Source organism: Temnothorax curvispinosus, unplaced genomic scaffold (assembly GCF_003070985.1).
Source record: "Temnothorax curvispinosus isolate PA1 unplaced genomic scaffold, ASM307098v1 QBEX01017841.1, whole genome shotgun sequence".
NCBI lineage: Eukaryota > Metazoa > Arthropoda > Insecta > Hymenoptera > Formicidae > Temnothorax > Temnothorax curvispinosus.
This window is the reverse complement of record NW_020227621.1, coordinates 66,613-78,968: the sequence shown is the minus strand read 5'-3', so window position 1 is coordinate 78,968 and position 12,356 is coordinate 66,613. Positions and strand designations below refer to the sequence as shown.

Below are 12,356 nucleotides of genomic sequence, written 5' to 3'. Positions count from 1 at the left end.
TTCATCCACGCTGAAATCGGGAGAGTTGCGCTACTGTATATACTGTGGCTTGGTCGCCCAACGGAGGCGCGAGACGTTTCCTAAACCATCTAATGCCATGCAATTCCATAACCTTTACGGATTCCATAGGATTGGATGGAATTTAAAATTTCTTTTTTGGATTCCATGGGATTGGACCATCTCATTTCGAATCCCATCTAATTTCATCTAATTCCGCCAAAAAAGAGATTCAAAGGTATTAAAAAATTTTAATATCTTTTAATCTTTTTGCGTTTGCTGGGTATAGCAATAGCTGCAATTTTGATGCAGAAACAAGATAACGGTGTGTTCGCTCCGGTGGCTTATTTTAGCCATGCGACAAATAAGACCGAAGCTAATTATCATAGCTTCGAATTAGAAATGTTGGCTATCGTTAAAGCTATAGAAAGGTTTCACATTTATATTTATGGATTAAAATTCACGGTGGTAACAGATTGTCAAGCATTAGTATATGCAGTAAATAAAGCTCATTTAAACCCAAGAATTGCTCGATGGACTGTGCGTATACAAAACTATAATTTTCAAATTGTTCATCGCGCTGGCGAAGAAATGGCACACGTAGATGCCCTTAGTCGTATAGTGGCATATGTTGATTCAATGCCAATTGAAAGAGAGCTTGAGTACAAGCAGTTAGCGGATGTTAGGCTTAAAAGCATAGCCGAAAAATTAGAGTTCGCGGAAAACGACAAGTTCGAACTTATCAAAGGGTTAGTTCATAAAAAAGATACCGACAAACCACGCTTTGTAATACCAGAGTCGATGATAAATAATGTGATACGCGTTCACCATGATTATATGGCGCACTGTGGCATAGAAAAAATGGTTCAGGGTATTTTGGCCAATTATTGGTTCCCGTCTTTGCGGAAAAGAGTACGAGATTACATCGAAAATTGTCTGGTGTGTTTAATGTCAAATTTATCGGTAAATTCTCGTGAAGGTGAACTACCATGAAGCAACCGATGTTCCTTCAGCTCCTTTTCAGATCTTGCATACGGATCATTACGGTCCACTAATAGAATCAACCGGCGGTTTTAAACATATCCTTTTGATCGTAGACGCATATACATGATTCACCTGGTTATTCCCAGTCAAGACTACCAATTCAAAGGAGACAATAAAAAATTTCGATAATTTATTTCAGATGTTCGGTAACCCCGATCAAGTAGTGTCTGACAGAGGAACGGCTTGCACCTCACACGAATTTTCCGAATTCTTAAATTAAAAAATATAAAGCATCGTAAAGTGGCGGTAGCAGCCCCTTGGGCAAACGGTTTAGTTGAGAGGGTGAATAAATTTTTAAAATCTTTTCTAAGAAAATTAGTCGAAGACCCTCGTAAATGGAAGGATAGCTTAAGCACAGTCCAGTACGTGATTAATAATACACATAACTCATCACTTAAAAGTTCTCCCTCGAAACTACTCCTAGGATGTGACCAGCGGAGTCATGCAGATGCCAAATTAGTAGATTATTTTAATCAGCTGGTTAAGATTGAGTTTAACTTTAAAACTTATCGCGACTCAGTGCGTGAAGCAGCATTAGATTCTACCAAAAGCATAAAAAATTATAATAAATTATATTATGACAAGTCACATAAGAAACTGACCGAATACAATCCAGGCGACTTGGTGAAGATACGCGATACAACTGTTAAACCTGGCGAGGACAAAAAATTAAAATCTTCTTATAAGGGTCCTTATCGAATTGCGAAAACACTAAATAAAAATCGTTATGTGGTGGAAAATGTTCCCGGTTTTAATATTACATCACGTCCTTATAGTTCAATATTGTCGCCAGATCGTCTGAAACCATGGATTAAAGCGATTAATCCCGGTAATTCTACAAAAATTACGAATGTTCCGACTCACAATTAAATTTAATTGCGTTAAAATTAGTATAAGATTATATTGCGGTTCGCCCTTTGAGCGATTTATATATTTTACGTTCCAAAGTTTAATAATTATAACTAGTTTCTTTTGCAGTGCAATGTATGTAAAAAAATAAAAGTGCAAATTTAATAATTTAAGTGTTGCGAAATCAGATATGTATTGTAAAGGTTAAAAAAGATTGTATTACATTTGGGTCGAATGTCATTCAGGCTGGCCGAACTGTAAGAAACGAATAGACGCGTTTAATTTTCCCGGCAACTGACGCCGCCTGTCGCGTGCGAGCGCTGCGGTAACCTCATCGGCGTGAGGCGTTGGCGTGTTTGCGCGAGCCAATGGCGTTGGCGGACGGTTGTGATTGGGTGAGATGAGGAGACTCCTCACGCGTTAACTTTTGAAAAGCGTAACGGTCGTACAAGTTCGAGCATGTTCTAGCTCGGTCCGGACGTGTTAAGACAAGAGAAGTATTCGAGATACCGAAGCGATCGGACGTGCGTCGGAGGGCTTTAACCTTTGTACCCATCCCGGCGTTCTCCGTAATGTAAATCGGTTCGTTCGTGAGTCCGTGCAATGGACTTCGCGTATTAATTGTAACGAGAGGAAATATACGGTTGATATTAGTTATCCTAAACGTATTCATTCTCCTCCTTCCAACCCGCTCGTATCCTGCGTATTCTTCGCGAATTATTAAATTCGTGTTACGTGGACGAAGCAATTCTGACCTCTCTCAAGAGGGTTAAACTATCCTGACATTAATCAATATTCTACAATACTTGGTACCAGCAAAAACCTGGCCTGATTTTGGGCGAAAGTTGAGTGTTAAATGTTACCACTCGCAGCGCTTGTGTTCCATCATCGGTGGGTCACGTGACGATCCGTTTCATTATTCAAGTGTCAATTTGGCGACGACAGTACGTGCCGACACGTCACGGTCAAAAATTTTTTATATAAAACAATATCTAAATATATATAATTATATAATATTATATAAAATATTATATAAAATTTAGGAAATAGATTATCTTAGTCGCTCGCTTGGTTTATTATTGTGACGCTTTCCTATTTTAATGTATGATACGCTAAGAAACTTAACTCCGTTTTACATTGAGCTTTTTTATTTAAACATTTTTAACTTTCAATGTTTTGAATAGTTTGAACATTTTCGACAACACGAACAAATTGTATTTTCTTTATTTTGCTTTTTATTATTATTTCTTTTCTTGTTTCCTCTTTCTTGAGGTTTAGCCTGCGAGTTCCTATACTCCTCACCGTCGCCTTCGGTCGATATGATTCGGTAGTCTGCGAGGCTGCGTCTCGGAGTTCCACCGCTCGATAATCCCTGTTGCTCGATTTGGGAGAAGGAGGGAGAGGTGAAATTAGTCGAGGAACTTTTACATCCTTCAGAATTGACTCTAGGTTTGGTTTAGAGGTCGAGGTAATTGGAAGAAAAGGTTCTTTTTTATTGGGAGAAACGTATAATGTCGGTAATGTTGGGCGGCTGGCGCTGAGAATTGGCGAATGCTCGCTCTTGTGACTTGTATCTGACGGCGACCTTGTGCCGATGGAAAGATTACCTTTTGGTGACAGCGACCGGGCGCTGGAGGTTTGAGAACTCTCAAGGATCGGTAACGATCGCGCCGTCGAGCGTCGAGCGTCGATTTCCTGGTGGCTGGCACCGAAGGGCGGATCGATTACGATAACCTTCCTTGAAGGTTCCAAGGTCTTGTTCCTAGTCTTAGAAGGCGGCCGAGCGCCTTTGACTGTGAACACCTTCCTCGGAAGATTCGGGAAGAGATCCAGAGCTGACCGCTTGGCACTGGGAGGCGGCTGAGCGCCGTTGGTGGAGCAGTCGCTCAGGACTTTCCTCGGAGGATTCGGGAACTGATCCGGAGCTGACCGCTTGGCACTGGGAGGCGGCTGAGCGCCGTTGGAGAGGCAGTCGCTCAGGACGACCTTTCGTCTTGAAGCGTAAAGCTTCAAGGATAGCGGCTGTGTTCTTTGGCGGACCGTCGAACGCGCTACAACCTCTTCTCCGGCGAGCCGGGAAGGGTCCTGGGTGTTCTTTGAGAGTGGCGTGGTGAGGCTTGCTCGACCGCTCTGGCCGACTGCTCAAAAACTTCGAATTTTTTCTGCGTCGGGTTCTCCTTTTATATCCGAGAAATTCGGTGGCGAGAATCAACAACAAATGTTGCTAGGCAACTTGCGTTTCGTGAAACTATCAACTGGTGACTTGAATCTCTTCGCGATTGACGACTTGAATCTCTCCGCATTTGTCGACTTGAATTTTGCCCCACGTACATCGTAAATGTTAACCTGCTTGCTGTCGCGAAAACCACGTGTCGGAACGGAGGTTACCCTAAAGGCTTGGTGGCTGACGAAGGTTGCCACATAAAATATGTCCATATATATAAGTTTTTTTTTCTCTTGTATATAATCTTTGTATGAATAATAAGAAAAAGAATTAGAAAATAATATGATTATATATGAACAAGTTTTTCACATTTGCACAGACTTTATTTTTTTTTTAATGCAAAAATTATTATCCTTTTAATTATTTTCTAATTCTTTTTCTTATTATTTGTCTTGTACATACGAACAGAGATCATACAAAAGAAAAAGAAACATAGTATATGAACATATTTTATATAATATATTATATAATATTATATGATTATATGTATATATTTAGATATGTTTTTATATAAAAATTTTTTTAGTGCAACGAAACGTTTACGTTTCATTCCTCGTTCTTTGAAGAAAATGTGTCAGTTTCCGCATCTACTAAGGCATGTTTGAAACGCAAGTCTTTGAATGATGCAAAAAGTCGTATAAATGTCCAGAACATGTGAATAAATATTATAAATATAAATAAATATATATAAATAATATATTATAAATATTATCACTTTTCTTATACACTAAGAAAAAAAGCTGTTGCTTCAATTAAGGTGCTATCACGGGGTGCCAAACACATCTGGATTTATTAAACCAATAATTAAATTATTTATTTTTATAATCGAATCTAATAATAATAATTAAGTTATTGGTTTAATAATCCGGATATTTGGGTCTAATAATAATACAATTGAATTAACTACTTATGTTTTTGGCACCCCGTGATAGCACATGTAATTGATTTTTTTCTCAGTGTACTTCAATGTAGTAAAATTCCAACCTCTTACGCATCGCGTAATTTTGTTCAGCCGCCTGTCACCAGCAGCGAGGATACCGTTTTTGGAACACCAGCGCCACCAACTTTTGCCCAAAAATTGACCACTTTCATAGTACTGAGATCAGTCTCCTTATATCTTATTCCCTGGTCACGGCAAAGCAGTCACGGCTGAAGTTGTCTTTCAAAATAAATGCTCGGCTCTTTGTCACAAACATTAGAGAGTTAAAAACAAACAAATAGCGGATTTTTGAGACCGGACCTGCGCAGTACTCATCAGAGAAACAAATAATTACCAAAAAACAAAAGCTGGCATTACGTACTTCTGGCATACGTTAAAGGGATGCTGGAGCCGTAGGCGAACTCGATCAGCGTCGATAAAAAAGTGCTCACCGATTCTTACACATACAGAGCGCAGCTGAACTCGATCAGCGTCGCGGATAAAGAAGTGCTCATCGAATCTTACGCATACATACAAAGCACCTAATCTTGCATCTTCCACTGGTCTAAGTAATATCTTTTTTTTAGGCTTCAAATCTTACTTCTAATTGCACGATATTATTCCTGACAGTTTTTTGTAGAGGGCTGTATCACTATTTTCTATAAAAAAAACTGCAGAATTTTTGTATAAAGCAAATATTCTCGTCAGGTTAGGACAATATTTATAAAAATAAAATTTTTTTAGTTTATCAGAAAAAATGATGTACAGCCCTTTACATTTTTGTGCGTATTTTAATCGTGTAAAAGGATTTTCCATTCTGTTCAGCCAATTCAAAGATTTTGCTTAGACCGATTATGCCAGTGTCGCTGTCACTCCAGGATTCCCTTAACTGTTAGCCGTTATTATGCGTCGCAAATACACATCAATCAGTTTTCAAGAAGAATCATGAAATAACGAAAGATTCTCATTAAGAGCTATTAAGCTTTTTTAAGCTGTTTCATGTGAGCAGGAAGCAAAATTCACGGCTGAAGTTGACTTTTAGAATAAAACGCTCATCTCTTTGTCGTAAACCTTAGAGAGTTAAAAACGAAAGAATAGCGGATTTGGGAGGTTGCCAAATGATCACAGATTAAAATCACAGATTAGTTTAATATAGTGTCAACCGTTTAGTCGAGTTCGATGTACGTGGCTGAAGCGAGAGTGTGCTGTGAAATGCATGATTTTCATCATTCTTCGCCATAAGTACCTCCATGAAAAATTTGGAAAAAATATATGTTAATGCAAACATTTTTAAGGTTTTTTTTGGAAAAAAAATGGAGGTGTATCTCTAAAACATAACCTAAAAAAAATTGTTTGAAAAATTCAAATATTTTTTACCCGTACTTTTTGTCATTTTTTTTAAATTTTTTTTTTAAATAATCTTATTAATGTTCATAACATATATTTTTTTCATCAAAATCGGTTGAGCCGTTTACGAGAAAAATCACTTTTTTTATTTTACTTTCACCCTCCATAATTCAGACAAAAATGTAATTTTAAGATTGACACTTGCAGGATTTTTTAGTCACATAGATGCCAATCTATGATGCCATTCTAGACTTGATACGTGCGGGGGCAACTTTTACATGCTTATCCCCCTAGGCCCGGCTTTTTTGAGTATTTCCGAGCATTTTTTAATATTTCTTTTAAACATTTCAAGATCAAAGAACCATATAATTGGTTAATTTCGAAGAGTGATGACAAACAGATTTGTTTTTTTCGCCCATTTTTGGACCTCAAATTTCAAACTTTTTTCATACCAAATAGTACTATATGATGGGACATTAATCCCAGAGAAATTTTAAAATGAGCATAGGCACGGTTTTGGAGATATAAAAGGGTGAAAGTGATGTGATGGTTTCTCATAATCCATGAAAGTACACGAAACTCTTCAAGTGTCCATACCAAGGAATAAAATATACATAACAAAGTGAAATATATCGTTTCTTATGGATTTTTTGACGCCGGATTCAAATATGACCTTATTTTTCGTCTAGCATGAAAATTCTCCGAGATGGATGGAGTTGAAGTGAAACTTGACACCGTCTCTCACGGATCGGGCTGCTTTTTTACTGTGAGTCCCCTTGCCTCTCACATATTGGAGTCCCACCAAACACAGTGCAACATGTAACGTATAGGTTAGTTGTAATTTCCTACTTAACAAATACACGTGCGTTATATTGCATTTATATTGTTGAGTAGGAAATTACAACTAACCTGTACGTTACATGTTGTATTGTGTTTGCTGGGGTGCTTTTTTAATATGAGTCCCCTTGCTTCTCACAGATTGGGATGGCGACAGAAAATATCCTCAATGATACGTGAACTTCAGCCACGCATTCTTCCCTTATGCAATACACCCTGACTCCCAGATAGCAAAGTGACATTTAGTGACGGCTATTGCCGTAATAATTATGCCGTCTTAGTGACGGCAACACGTCAAGTTTCCGTCACTAAGACGGCATTATGACGGCATTTGATGTCACTGTGCTATCCGGGCTGGAAATAATCACTTTCACCTTCTTGTGTCTCCGGAACCGTGCCTATGCTCATCTTGAAATTTTACTGGGATTAATATTTTATCTAATAGTACTATTTGCCATGAAAAAAGTTTGAAATTCGAGGTCCAAAAAAAGGGCAAATTTGTCATCACTCTTTTATGAAAATATTTAAGATTTAATATGAGGCTCAATTCTTGAATTCATATGCAAGAAAAACGTATGCGCTTCTCTTACAGAAAAATTGCAAGTTGATTGGCTATCGCATGGCTTTTACTTAGCCATCACAATCAACTTGTAGATATTTTGCAAAAACGGAACTTACACACACGTTTATCTTGAAAATTAATTCAAGAATCGGGCTCCATATTAAGTCTTAAGTATTTTCATAAAATTTAAAATTAATCAATTATGTGGTTAAAATATCATTTTTTTTGTGAGACACACTTCGGATTCACAATTGTATCTGTAAAGAAATATAGCATATTTGAAAAGTGATCCCGGGAAAAAAAACCCTTATAATGTCTTATATGTTCATATAAGAAGCGGTCTTATATGCTCATATATGAATTTTGGCCGGATAAGATCTTATATGATCATATATGATTATATAAGATTATATAAGGACATATAAAAAACATCTCTTATAGTGTGTTATATGCTCATATAAGAAGCTATCTTATCATATATGAATTTTGGGCTGATAAGAGTTTATATGGTCATATATGATTATATAAGATTATATTTAAAGACATATATATTTAAATAAGTTTTAGAAAAATATATTTTCAAATTTTATTTTTTAAGTGTGCCACTTTATTATAAAAGTGGACTTCACGATATAACTGATACAAAAATTGTGTCGCTCCGAGACAGCGTCGCGCGAGAATAGCGCGAGACAGTGTCGTGTTTTTTTGATGCCGTTCTTATAACACTGTTTGTCAAATTTTAAATACAAGAAACAGATCACATCGAATGCCATCTATCGGATACTTTAAGATGCAATATTCTGATCTGATCATATATAATCTTATATGACCATATTATTTCATATACGTTTATATTATTTTCAGTTTAAACTATAAGGTATGTTTGCAAAATAATACGATTAATATATTTGTTTATAAGAACTATAATATATGTATGTTATACAACAGTTTTTTTCACGAATTATTACTGGTAATTTCACTGTTTACGAAAATATTTAATAAAAATTAATATGTCAATTAAAAAAATTAAGTATCTTATGCAAAATTAGAAAAAAAGAAAACTTAAAATACATAAGCAATGAGAAGTATCTGAGGAATTTTACATATTTTGTCAGAATTTTTCCTAAATCTAAAATATGAGAAATTTTTACACAAAATTTCTGAGAAAATATGAGATATTTATCCATTAGGGCACGTATGAACCCTTTGTTCAAGTTATTTAAAGTGATTCGTTAATATATTGAACAGTCTTTTTGTTAAAGCAGAGAATAGTTGGTATAGAAAAGTATATGCGTATACAATTTTATATGCATGAATACAAAGTATTCTCTGGTTTAACCATAATTGTATGATTATAATTGTAAATATTATTTATTGAATGCATGGGCGGCGGAGCCCTTCCCCCGTCCACACGTGTACGCGAAACGAAGTCTCTAAGGGAAGTAATTTGCTGATATGTGTGTATACATATATTAACAAATTACTTCCCTTAGCATTGATGACACAAACAGTTATATTTCTTAAATTTTTTTGTTTATAACTTTTTAATAAACAATGACCGACGGCTAAAACCTTCCGAAGGTCACTCAGAAGGGTAACCTTGACAACATATGTATGTCAAGGTCAAGGTCATCGAAGGGTGGTCCGTATATCTGCATAATTACCCTGATTACAACAGGCGCCTCATTCCTCACCTCCGCGATCCAATCATCTTCGCATCAACGCGACAAAAAATTCTCGATATATCATGCCATTATCTCTGTAAGTGAGCGAGTTGCACACTAACGGATTATATCCAGCGGATGGTGAATCGCGCCCGTGACGGTGAATTGCGCCGCCCCTACCTACCTCCTGTATCTAACGCGTAATAAGGGAGTGGTACCTGTTTAACCACGTTGAAATTGACCACGGTCCCAATTGACTACGTTGATATTGAGCACGTTGCGAATGACTACGTTCCGACTGATCATGGTCCCGGTTAACCACGGTCAATGCGCAGTGACGTAAAAGTTCGCGTTTAAAATATTCTATACTATTATAGTGAAAATCTTGATAAAAATCTATTTGGAATCGTACTAGCTTGGATCTTGTTTTGCCTTGCTGCATATGAGGGTGTGGGGTAGACCTCGTTTCACGTGGTAAGTTGAAACCTATTTGGAATTGTATTAGCTTAGAAGTTGTTTTGCCCTGCTGCACATGGGGGTTTGGGATAAACCTCCCTTCACGTAACACATAACACACAGTGGTCAATCGGGACCATGATCAATATCAACGTAGTCAAATGGGACTCTCTCGTAATAAGGTAACTATTTCCTTTTATAACTCGAAAAGTAAGCTTTGGCGAAAAGGAAGGAGTGTAAAAGTAACCGTTTTGTGTCCCGATGGGAAACCTGTGAAACATTTTTTTCCACCTTATTTGAGGTTGAAATAAGAAGGAAATAATGGTCATTTACCCGGGAAACCACGGGAAATATTTTAAAATCTATAATAAATGCGTTTAAAACGTCTGTTAAAATAACTGTGTTTGAGCGGTTTAATAAAAGGTGAAACGTTTTAAAACAAGCACTATAATACATTTCCATTTAATGAATTCTGCATCATGAAGTTGTATATAAATGTCGTACATATAACACAAGCCCGTGCACAATTGCTCATATACGCTTATCATATGTAAATACATTCATATATGTATACATATATTATATATCTTTGTCAAAAATTATAATAATTTTAAACACCGATTCTTATTATCCCACGCACATGCATGTACACATGCATACACACACATACACACCTTGAAACACACACTTCTTGCTAAGACCTATAAAAGGCATAAAAACACTGTAGTATTAATGCATCAGTTTTCAGATTTTATAACCGCGTTTCACCTAACGCAGAAGCAACGAACAAGGATGTAGCAGCCACTGTCTCTATTTTTTTGTTTTTATTTTTGTATTTTTTTGTACTTTTTAAATATTTTTTATAAATATATATTTTTATTACATCTTTAATATATATTTTTTATTATATATATATTTTTATACTTTTTGTACGTACACATATATGCAGTCACATAACATTTATCTTATTTCTGTTCTGTTTCCTTACTAACTACGTCAACCATTTATGAAAAATATTCAGATATATTTTCGTGACGCGTCACCCAAACATACTGTTATACAAATGATTGTAGAATCACATGTGTTAATGTTATAAAGTTGAAATTTTAACTGAAGGTAGATTATGAATGTATATAGCTCTCGATCTACTGCAGTTTCGTTTTTACAGTGTTACCAGTTGTTGAGAAAAAATTCAGTCTCATTCTTTTTTAAACAGACCACGTATATCTATCGTTAAGGCATAGTATAAAATACTGTCGCGTTGTAAGCGTTAGCTTAATTAATACGTGACATCAATTCATTGTGTAGAGGAAAGGAGGGTAAGATGACGAAATGAGTAAGATAACGAATTGCTAATTTTTCTAAACTAATAACAGATATAACGAGTCGATGCTGAACTCATTAAAGTCTTTAGATTATAAAGAATAATCTCTTGTAGTTTGATTTCATTCTATTCACAAGAATGAAGAATATGATAAAAAGTGTGCAAATTAGAAACTTGCACATTGCTTTCTTATCATTACAAATCGCTACCATTACTTCTATTTTGTTTCGCTCACAAAGCTGCTCTCTGAGGAAGCTTGTATTTCATTCGATTTATAATTATTAGTATTTATTAGTTTGGCTTTCTCATAGAGGAAGCTTTACGAACGAAATAAAATAGGACCAATGGTAGCGATCTGTAATGATGAAGAAGCAATGTGCAAGTTTCTAATTTGCACATTTTTTTAAATTTTAAATTTAATCGTTTTATGAATTGATAGAGGGTTAGTTTAGTAGCACAAGTGGGGTTTTACAATCGATGCAATGTCAAATCGATGTTGACTTTGGGAGTTCAGGCTACATGATCCATGTATGGACTTTGCATATGGACCGCGTATAAAGCAGGGTCTAATTAGCAAAATCTTAAAGAATTATATATACGTAACTTCATAAGGACCCAAAGCACGGGTCGAAACGTCGTTGTAGTACATTAAATTTATTGCCAGTTAGGCCGACAAAATTTCATGGTTTATTATTTTATCACTGGCGAAGAATTATTTTACTGAATTATATATAAAATAGGGATAGAAAGTCCCGCTAAACAGGGATAAAAGTGATCACTTTCCGCCCTAGGGAGGAAAGTGGTTACTTTCGTCCCGCTAATGCCGTCCTGGCGTGAAATTGGTCACTTTCGCCCCTCTCTACAGGCATGGAAGGTCGAACTTTCCGTGGAGGTGTTGTGAAAAATAATATAATACATTTTATTCATTGTTTTTTAGTAGAAAAATAATAATTTCAAGAAAATTGATTTTGTTTTTTGCTTTTAGTGTCACTGAAACAGTTAAAGCATGTAAAAACAGAGTGACCTTAAAAATCCCTGTCGATCCATTTTCAAACAAATCCGGTGTTTTTTAAGGCTTTTACATCAAATTTTGACGAAAAGTCGGCCATCTTGGATCCGCCATTTTGTGATTT

The 12,356-nt window shown here is 36.0% G+C and overlaps 1 protein-coding gene across 1 annotated transcript in view; it reads right to left on the bottom strand.

The window, feature by feature from the left end:
- Positions 1-12,356, bottom strand: part of LOC112467880 — a 77,654-nt gene that overhangs the window by 16,477 nt on the left and 48,821 nt on the right. The window lies entirely within an intron of this gene.